Raw genomic sequence first — 9,007 nt, forward strand, 5'->3', positions numbered from 1 at the left:
GATCCTAAAGACACGAGGATCAAAAAAGCCCCCTTTGGACCCCTCCCGAAAGTTCCTCCCGTCGATGAGGGGGGTTCCATTCTGGCCCATGTAGCCCCGGGGGGGGCTCACCCCCCCCCCACACCCGGTTAGACGGCCCTCGGGAGGAGCGCGAATAAGAGCGCGCGGAAGAAGAAGAGAGCGACATCCGGATGAGGGCGTGTATGAGCGGGACCTCGGTTTTACGTGAAGGGGTACGAAGAATTGTCTGACAAAGGGTGTGAGCTAGTAAAGCATGAGGGCGGGGGCCCGAAAAGAAGTTTGAGGGAACGGAACCGTCGGCTTCGATGGTCTCGATGGGTATCCCGGGCACTCGTGACACTCGGCTCGCGAAGTTGGAGTTTTTGAAAAACCTGTGGGGTTTCCAAATCCGACTCTTGTTCGAATTCTATGCTTCTTGGGGGTAAGCGTATTCAAAGCACTAAAAAAAGGGCGGCCTTTGTAACTCAAGTCTCCGGTGATGAATGAGGTAGTAGTGCGTAAAAAAACGATGTTTCTCGATGGCCGTGATAAGTACTATTCGGGGAGGATTATAATGCGCCTACAGCGGCGGAAGAAGGAGAGTTTGTCTACAAAATTGCACAGAAAGATACAATCCCGGTCAGAAAATGGGTAGCCTCAATGGTTGCACGGTCGGCAGATCCCGAATGGGTAATAGTGCCAAAGTTGACAGCCACTACGATGATTTAGAAAAACACCCTCGCACGCCCGAAAGATTTGGTGGCGGTGTTACGTTCCCCGCCATACGTCCTACCCGAGGCAGAGATAACTATTTGACCCGGACGGTACATTCTTGTGGGCGCTTATGTCGAGGTATAAGATCAACATCGGAAAGGCGAGCGCGCGGATCTCCAGAGAAAACTGCACGGACAACCATTTCCGATTCGTTCGTTTTCATGTTTGTTGTTATGCTTGCGAGAGGACTTGAAACCTCCCCTTTATCGACCATAGTGTGATCGCCGGGGTATCCGCATGACATCACAAAGCCGAGAAGATGATATGTTGGGCCAAGAGTACAATGCCATCTACCTGGAAATAACCGATGTGTAGGAGGAGAACGAGGGATCGAATGTTCTACCGCTGGCTATTATAGGTGCGAGAGCAGCGATGCGGGTCGATCCACAGTTTTGTGAGGCTCCGCGGGCGGCCATGCTCCCGGCCATGCCGGCTCCGGCTCCGTCTCCCCCTATCGAGGTGGTCCCGCCTCTTCCGGCTGGAGCGAGCCCGGCCGGCTCGGCCAATGCGGAAGTCCCACCAGAACTTGCGAGAAAGATGATTTTTATTATACCTCGGCAGTTTCATGTCGTTGCGTCGTGAATAGACTGACGTCGGTTAAGGCAGGCACGAGTCCTTCACGACTATAAAAGGGTGATTGGCAGCCTTAACGTATATACGATAAGATTTTTAAGTCATAGGGCTTGGTAAAACTAGGTTTGTCAAGGAAGTGGAGTATAAGTTATGTTTGGGGAAGATTTCATGGGTGTTGAACTAATGAATATTTAGTAAAGTCTTGAGGACGAGTTATAATGTCCGTTAGATCGTTAAGGATGTGTTATACAAGTACCAAGAAGGTTCTATAAGGATTCGAGATCAAACGAAGCGACGAGAATGAATTCAGGAAAAACTGGGGATTATACGGTCATATATACGGACCGTATATTTCATACGTCCCGTATACCTGACCGTAAAACCCTTCCGATTGAAGGGTGGTTCTGGAGAAACATACGGTCGTGCCTAACTTCTGAGAGGCTGAAAACATGAGAAGAATTATCAACCCACGACCTGGAATTTCGTGCCGGTCATTCACGCTGCAAAGATATGGAGGCACTATTTGTATAGTGTCCATGTGGTATCCCCACGAGTCACAAAAGCCTTCAATATATTTTCAAGCAAAAGGAATTAAATCTACGTCATAGGCGATGGTTAGAGCTATCGAAAGACTATGACGTGAATATTCTATACCATCCGGGTAAGGCAAATGTGGTAGCTGATGCTCTCAGCCGTAAGTCCATGGGTAGTCGAAGTGATGTTCCACCGGAAAGGAAAGAATTAGCTCGTGAAAACTCACTTCACTAGCTAGGCTTGGGTTCGCTTAATGGATTCGGGCAACACGGAGGTTCATGTGTGCTTAACCCGTCTTCGTCCCCTAGACACGGGGTAAAAAGGCGTCGATACGAGGATCTAAATTGAGGTATTATAGAGATGCATGTTCCCAAAAAGAGAAGTCACCATTTGAGATCTGCGGATGGGATATCGAGTACCCAGCTTCGGAGTTGTGTTACCGGATCTTTGCGGAATTGCGTCGCCAGATTTTGGAAGAAGCCCATTACTCCCGCTATTCCGTTCATCCGAGGGCGACAAAGATGTACCATGATCTCAAACTAATGTATTGGTAGGAAGGAATGAAAAGAGATATAGCCGAGGTTTGTGGCTCGATGTCCAAGCGACGACGAGGTAAAGATTGAGCACCGAAACATTAGGGCTCTTGCAAGAAATGAAAATTCTAACACGGAAATGGGAGGCGATCAATATGGATTTTGTTGTTGGATTACCTCGTTCTCGGCACAAATATGACTCCATTTGGGTGATAGTTGATAGGCTCATGAAATCAGCACATTTTCTACCGGTCAGATCTACCTATTCAGCAGAAGACTATGCTAGATTGTATCTCAAAGAGATAGTGCGGCTTCATGGCATTCCTATATCTATTGCGACGGAGAGGGCACAATTCACGGCTAAGTTAAGGAATCCTTTCAAAAAAAGGATTGGGCACTCAAGTGAGGCTTAGCACGGCGTTCCACCGCCGGGTCCCGATGGACAAGGTGACATAGCACTATCCAAACCTTAGAAGACATGTTGCGAGCTTGTGCATTGGACTTTGGTGGTAATTGGGAGGATTATTTGCCACTTATTGAATTTGCATATAATAATAGTTATCATGCCAGTATTCAGATGGCTCCTTATGAAGCCTTATATGGGAGGAAGTGTAGCTAGCCTATCGGATGGTTTGAAGTGGGAGAAACACAATTAATAGGCCCAGAATTGATCCAACAAGCGGTTAAGAAGATTAAGCTTATCCGAGACCGGTTGGTGACAACTCAAAGCCGCCAAAAGTCTTATGCGGACAATCGCCGTAGGAATTTGGAATTTCAGGTCAATGACTAAGTATTTTTGAAAGTATCGCCAATGAAGGGGATAATGAGATTTAGTAGAAAGGTAAACTCGGTCCTCGATACATTGGGCCCTACGAGGATCGTACGTAGAGTGGGCCAAGTAGCTTATGAGTTGGACTTACCCCCAGAGCTGAGCTCAGTCCATCCAGTCTTCCATGTATCGATGCTTCATAAGTGTATTGGAGATCCGACCAAAATAGTACCCCCAAGCGACTTTCAAGTCACTGAAAAATTGGCTTACGAAGAAGTGCCTGTTGCATACTAGATAGACAAGTGCAGAAGCTTAGAAACAAAGAGGTTGCCTCAGTTAAAGTTTTATGGAGGAATGATAACAGAGAGGAGATGACTTGGGAAGCAGAAGAAGCTATGAAGTTTAAATATCCGCGTATTTCACAGAGAGGAGACTCGAGATGAAACATCAGTGTTCTCAGGTATGAAATGTTTTACTTTATTACTTCTGGGTCGTGTGTGGCCATATTTCTTATTGTTGATGTTGTAGCCCTGTGTGGCGAAATTATTTTAAGTTGCTGTGATAGGATGGTAGTGCCAAATTACAGGGGAAATTCTGGCAAAATTTCGATAGAATTCCCGAGAATTTAACATTCGAGGACGAATGTTCTTAAGGGGGGAAAATGTTACATCTCGGCAATTTCATGTCGTTGCGTCGTGAATAGACTGACGTCGGTTAAGGTAGGCACGAGTCCTTCACGACTACAAGAGGGTGATTGGCAGCCTTAACGTATATACGATAAGATTTTTAAGTCATAGGGCTTGGTGAAACTAGGTTTGTCAAGGAAGCAGAGTATAAGTTATGTTTGGAGAAGATTTCATAGGTGTTGAACTAATGAATATTTAGTAAGGTCTTGAGGACGAGTTATAATGTCCGTTAGATCGTTAAGGATGTGTTATACAAGTACCAAGAAGGTTCTATAAGGATTCGAGATCAAACGAAGAGATGAGAACGAATTCGGGAAAAACTGGGGATTATACGGTCATATATACGGACCGTATACTTTATACGGCCCGTATACCTGACCGTAGAACCCTTCCATTGAAGGGTGGTTCTCTGGAGGAAACATACGGTCCAATGTACGGACCGTATAAATTGTACGGTCCGTATATTAAACCGTATGTTTCGAGTCGGGTCCAAGTGTAATTTTTATATATGCACAATTTTCTCTTATTTTTCTCACTTATCACTTCTCTAACATTCCAAAAACCTCTAGAACCCTCTTCTTAACACATTAATACATATCCAAGAAGGGAAATCAAGGATCAAACACCAAAAGTTGGAAGAATCAAGGGTGTGAATGCTTTCTAAGGATTGATAGAAGTTAGAAATCTCTTTGGTATTGAAGTGGAGTTCTTCTCAAGTGGAGTATTCTCATCCAAGATCATCTTTACACAATCAAGGTGAGTTTTACGATTATTTCATGTTAATAAGGGTGTTGAGTAGCTGAAGAACTTGTATTAGGGGCAAGTATGGAATATGAGCTTAAGTATGAAAATAATGGTATGTTGGTTGGAAAGGTAGTTAAATTATGATTCATGGCACTATGAGTATCGTTGTGTTGTTGGGAGCTGTTTTATCATATGAGGAAAAGTTGTTGAAACAAAGGAAATGCTGCCCAATTTTCGTTAGCCTTATTCGCGTTAGTTCAAACTTAAGTATACCTTCAACAATCTAACCCTCGTACGAACCCTTTTGTATGTAGAATTGTAAGCCGGAAGGAGAGCTTTTAGTCGATATCGTTAAGGAGACACAAAGGTATGTAAGGCTATCCCCTTTTCTTTCAAAGGCATGATCCCTATGTTTTGATTCCATACATGACGTTCATAATATTTTACTCCTAGAAATGCCAGAAGTCTATAGTCCCTGATGAATCTTATGATGACTCCAATCCTAGAGATTTTCAAGCCTAAGTTTCTAAACGATTTCATGACGTGACTGAGTGAGCTATAAAGCATATGGCGTCAGCTTATGTCTGAGTGAGCTATATAACATATGGCCTCAGTTCATGTCATGGACCATTCAAAGTGAGACCTAACAGTGATAATGACCCCATAATGTACTCGGAGGTTTACGACCTTACGTCACTCCGAGAGAGCGCACTTTTATTTGGGCTCCCATGCATGCTACGTATGTTATATATGTATATGATATATATATGTATATAGGGGATATGGGGAAAGGTGAGGCGCTATAGACGCATAGCCACCTGATCAGCTGGTATTTTATGATATCATCCCGGACGCGGGCTTTATAGGTAATGGATCGGGCCGTTCATTCCGCGGCAATATATATTGATATATGATGATATATGGATCGAGCTGCACATTCCACAGCAATACATGATATGATGATATTTTACGAGTATACATGCATGATTCCGCCTTAAGAGGCAAGCAGTCATCGGTTATCTTTTTATCTTTATTTTATCTTCCTGCTCCCTTTTTAATTATGATGCATGCCTTACATACTCAGTACATTGATCGTACTGACGTCCTTTTCTTCTTGGACGCTGTGTTCATGCCCACAGGTAGACAGGGAGATGATCCAGCTTCCTAGGAGCCAGTTCAGCTTGCACAGGAGCACTTCCATAGGCCGAAGGTGCCGTTTCTGATATCTTCTTTTGTGTATATATTTGGACATGGCGGGGTCCTGTCCAGTCTTTATGACTTCAGTACCTCAGTTAGAGGCTCGTAGATACTCGTATGTGGGTAGCAGATATTATGTGACCTTCGATGAATATTTTGTATATTATTCTTTTGCTACCGCGAAGGCTTATGTATACATATATAGGTACATGTTTTATAGAATTTATATGTGTACAGGTTAAGACGATAGTAGTATGATGTGTGGTGCTTGGTAGCCAGCTCCGGGTACCCGTCATGGCCCACTAGGCGGGTCGCGACAATTTTCAACCGAGAGAATTTTAGGGCAGTGGTCTTGCAAGCAGATAGAACAGGTAGGCAGGTCAAACATATCATGACCGAGCTGAAGTTGTACACAAAAAAGGCTATTGATACAACTTTAAGTAGATAAAATAGCCGGATATTCTTGACCACCTACGAGATCCACTCTCAGATTGATGGTATTGAGAATAGAATGACAGAGCTGACTAAGACACACCCGTGGAATTGGGGGTATGTTCGAAGTGAGTTGAAGACAACTAAAGGATGATGTGCGAAATTGAAGGCACGGGGAAGTGGGCATTTGTGACGGACCGGTTACGAAAGTACACACAGAGTTGGTACAGAGCTTGTATCAGCCAGTTTAGAGTCTACTTGGGGATGATGAGATTGAGGAAACGGTCGATGAAGAGCATGAGGAGGAGTTGGAAGAGGATACCCACTCTTCGGCTAAAGGGAAGCGCAACAGAGTCGCGTTAGATGATGAAAACCTTGATCCCATTCTCAAGATTCTTGATCCGTTTGATGCCATGCGCCCACAGAATGAGGAGGAGGAGCGGCGAACATTGAAGAAGATCCGACAGGAGTCCCGGCTGAGTTCGACACCGGCTTTGGAGCGACCACAGCTCGGCCACGTCCCATTGAGCCGGCCCACCATACTTCTATGCTCCACCCAGCGAGGCGGGACTACTAGTGTTGGCCAGCCTGATACCACCCTTGCCCCTACCTCCGAGGTTATCCAACCTCATGATGCTGCAGCAGATCCAAGCGCCTAGTGCGCTCCAGGGTGGCCCTACGTTCTATTGGTGGATTATATAGATGCCTTGGGGGCAATGCATGTTTCTAAGTTAGGGGTGTAGGGTAATTGCTGGTATTATTGGTATTGTTTTAGTATCGGATATTGTTTTTGTTTTTGTTGGTATTGTTTTTGTTGGTATTGTTTTTGTCTTAAATTGTGATATTAAGTATGTGTTTAGGACCCTCCTTGGTTGTTCTTTGCCATGTGTTCTTTTCACAGGAGTGTTATTTTATGTTGAACACGGCTTGTTTAAGTACATTTTAGTTAAAAGTAAAGTAAGGATGACTTAAGTGGTGGTGGTCTGTGTTTTCTAGCATATCTAAAAGTGTTTTACGAGTCAATGATATCCCTCAGAAAAATAATTTGTGATGTACATAGAGAATGGGTTGTTGATATTAACATGTATGGTTCTTTTAATGACATTGCAAATAAAGGGTGTCCATGTGTGTGAAATCTTCAAACGGAAGTCAAGTCAGAGTATTAAAACAATCCTTATGCCATTGTGTGGTGAGTTCTTAATTTCTATTTGTGTATGATGCTTGTAATCTAGAACTTGCCCGGTTGGTCGTGCGTGAATTCTAAGGAGAGTTTGATTGTGAAGTGATCTTAGGCTTTCTTTGTATTGACTCCAGAGCCTGTTTATCTTAAATGAGCCTAGCCTGTTCAGAAGATGATCCTCGTCTCCCATTTTGAGCCTATAGACTTTTTCTTGGATTAGCCGTTAACTAACCTCCACCCCTTCTGTGAATAAACCCATTTGGCACCAAGTCCCTCCTTGATACTAAAGAATGACAAAAGAGGCTAAAAGCCTAAGTTGGGGGTGATAAGCGAAAGATGCAAAAAATGAGGCTAAAAGCCTAAGTTGGGGGTGATAAGTGAAAGATGCAAAAAATGAGGCCAAAGGCCTGTTGGGGGTGATCGTGGGCATTGCGGAGCATGATTCGGTGTGGTTAGAATAGACATGAAAATTAAAAACTAAATAAATAAATAAATAAAAATGGTGTATATATATATATATGTTTATAGATATATAAGCCCTAAATAAATCCACGCCGGAGCTGTAGGGTCAACAACAAAAGGAAGAAAGGTGAATGAAGTCAAAATGTAGTGTCAAGGAGGGTGAGTCACCACTATCCAAATATTTATCCTACCCATCCCTAAGCCAACGTTACAATGTAAAAAGTCCTAATGTGATCACAGTCGAACTGTTCAAAGTTGAAGGCATTGAAAATAAGGCAAGCCTATGGTATGTGCAAGTATGGTATGCAAATTTCTTTGTGAGTGTGAGTGTCCTTATGTCTCTTTAGTCTCTTGTCCCATTTATTTTGTAAATATATGTGTGGGGACATTCTTTGGTCTATGTGAGGGCGTAAGGATTGTAGATTGCGAAGTAACTGGCTTTACGGAAGTTGAAGTTCATATGCATAGAGACTCCCGTACTATGATTGTGTCATTAGCGAGGGTTGCATAGTGAATTGCAATTGTTCTAAAATGTGCGTCTTATGTCACAAATCGGACGTGGATAAGAGCCCAATATTTTTCTTGGGCCAAAACCACCGTAGGCATTCTTATTTTGCTAGATGTCGTGTGTTAGTAGTGAGTCTTGTTGTAGTTGCTTGAGGACAAGCAAAAGCTTAAATTGGGGGTGTTGATGTGCTGTGAATTTCGGCACATTTTATGTCTTTTTCACTAGAAGTGTTGCTTGTTTTTAAGTGTTTTTACGTCGTTTCTTATGTTATTTTGGTGTTTTGTAGGGTTGGTTAACTAAGGAACGGAAATGATAAGAAATGCTGAAAAACAGACAATTTGGAGCAAAAGGACGGTCCGTAACTCGAGTTACGGACTGTAACGTGATCCGTACCCTGAGAGGAAGATCCGGTACGTGCGCTCAAAGGACGGGCGTAACGTGTAGAAATCTGAAGGAAATTTCCAGTAAGAAGCCTAAGTGTTGTTACATGTTACGCCCAGAAGGACGGTCCGTAATGCAGGTTATGGGGCGTAACGTCATGGCGTAACACATTGGCCACTGAACACTGAAGCCATGATCCACTAGAAGATACGGACCGTAACCTGTGTTACGGTC

This window comes from Lycium ferocissimum, chromosome 8 (assembly GCF_029784015.1).
Source record: "Lycium ferocissimum isolate CSIRO_LF1 chromosome 8, AGI_CSIRO_Lferr_CH_V1, whole genome shotgun sequence".
In the NCBI taxonomy this organism is placed as follows: domain Eukaryota; kingdom Viridiplantae; phylum Streptophyta; class Magnoliopsida; order Solanales; family Solanaceae; genus Lycium; species Lycium ferocissimum.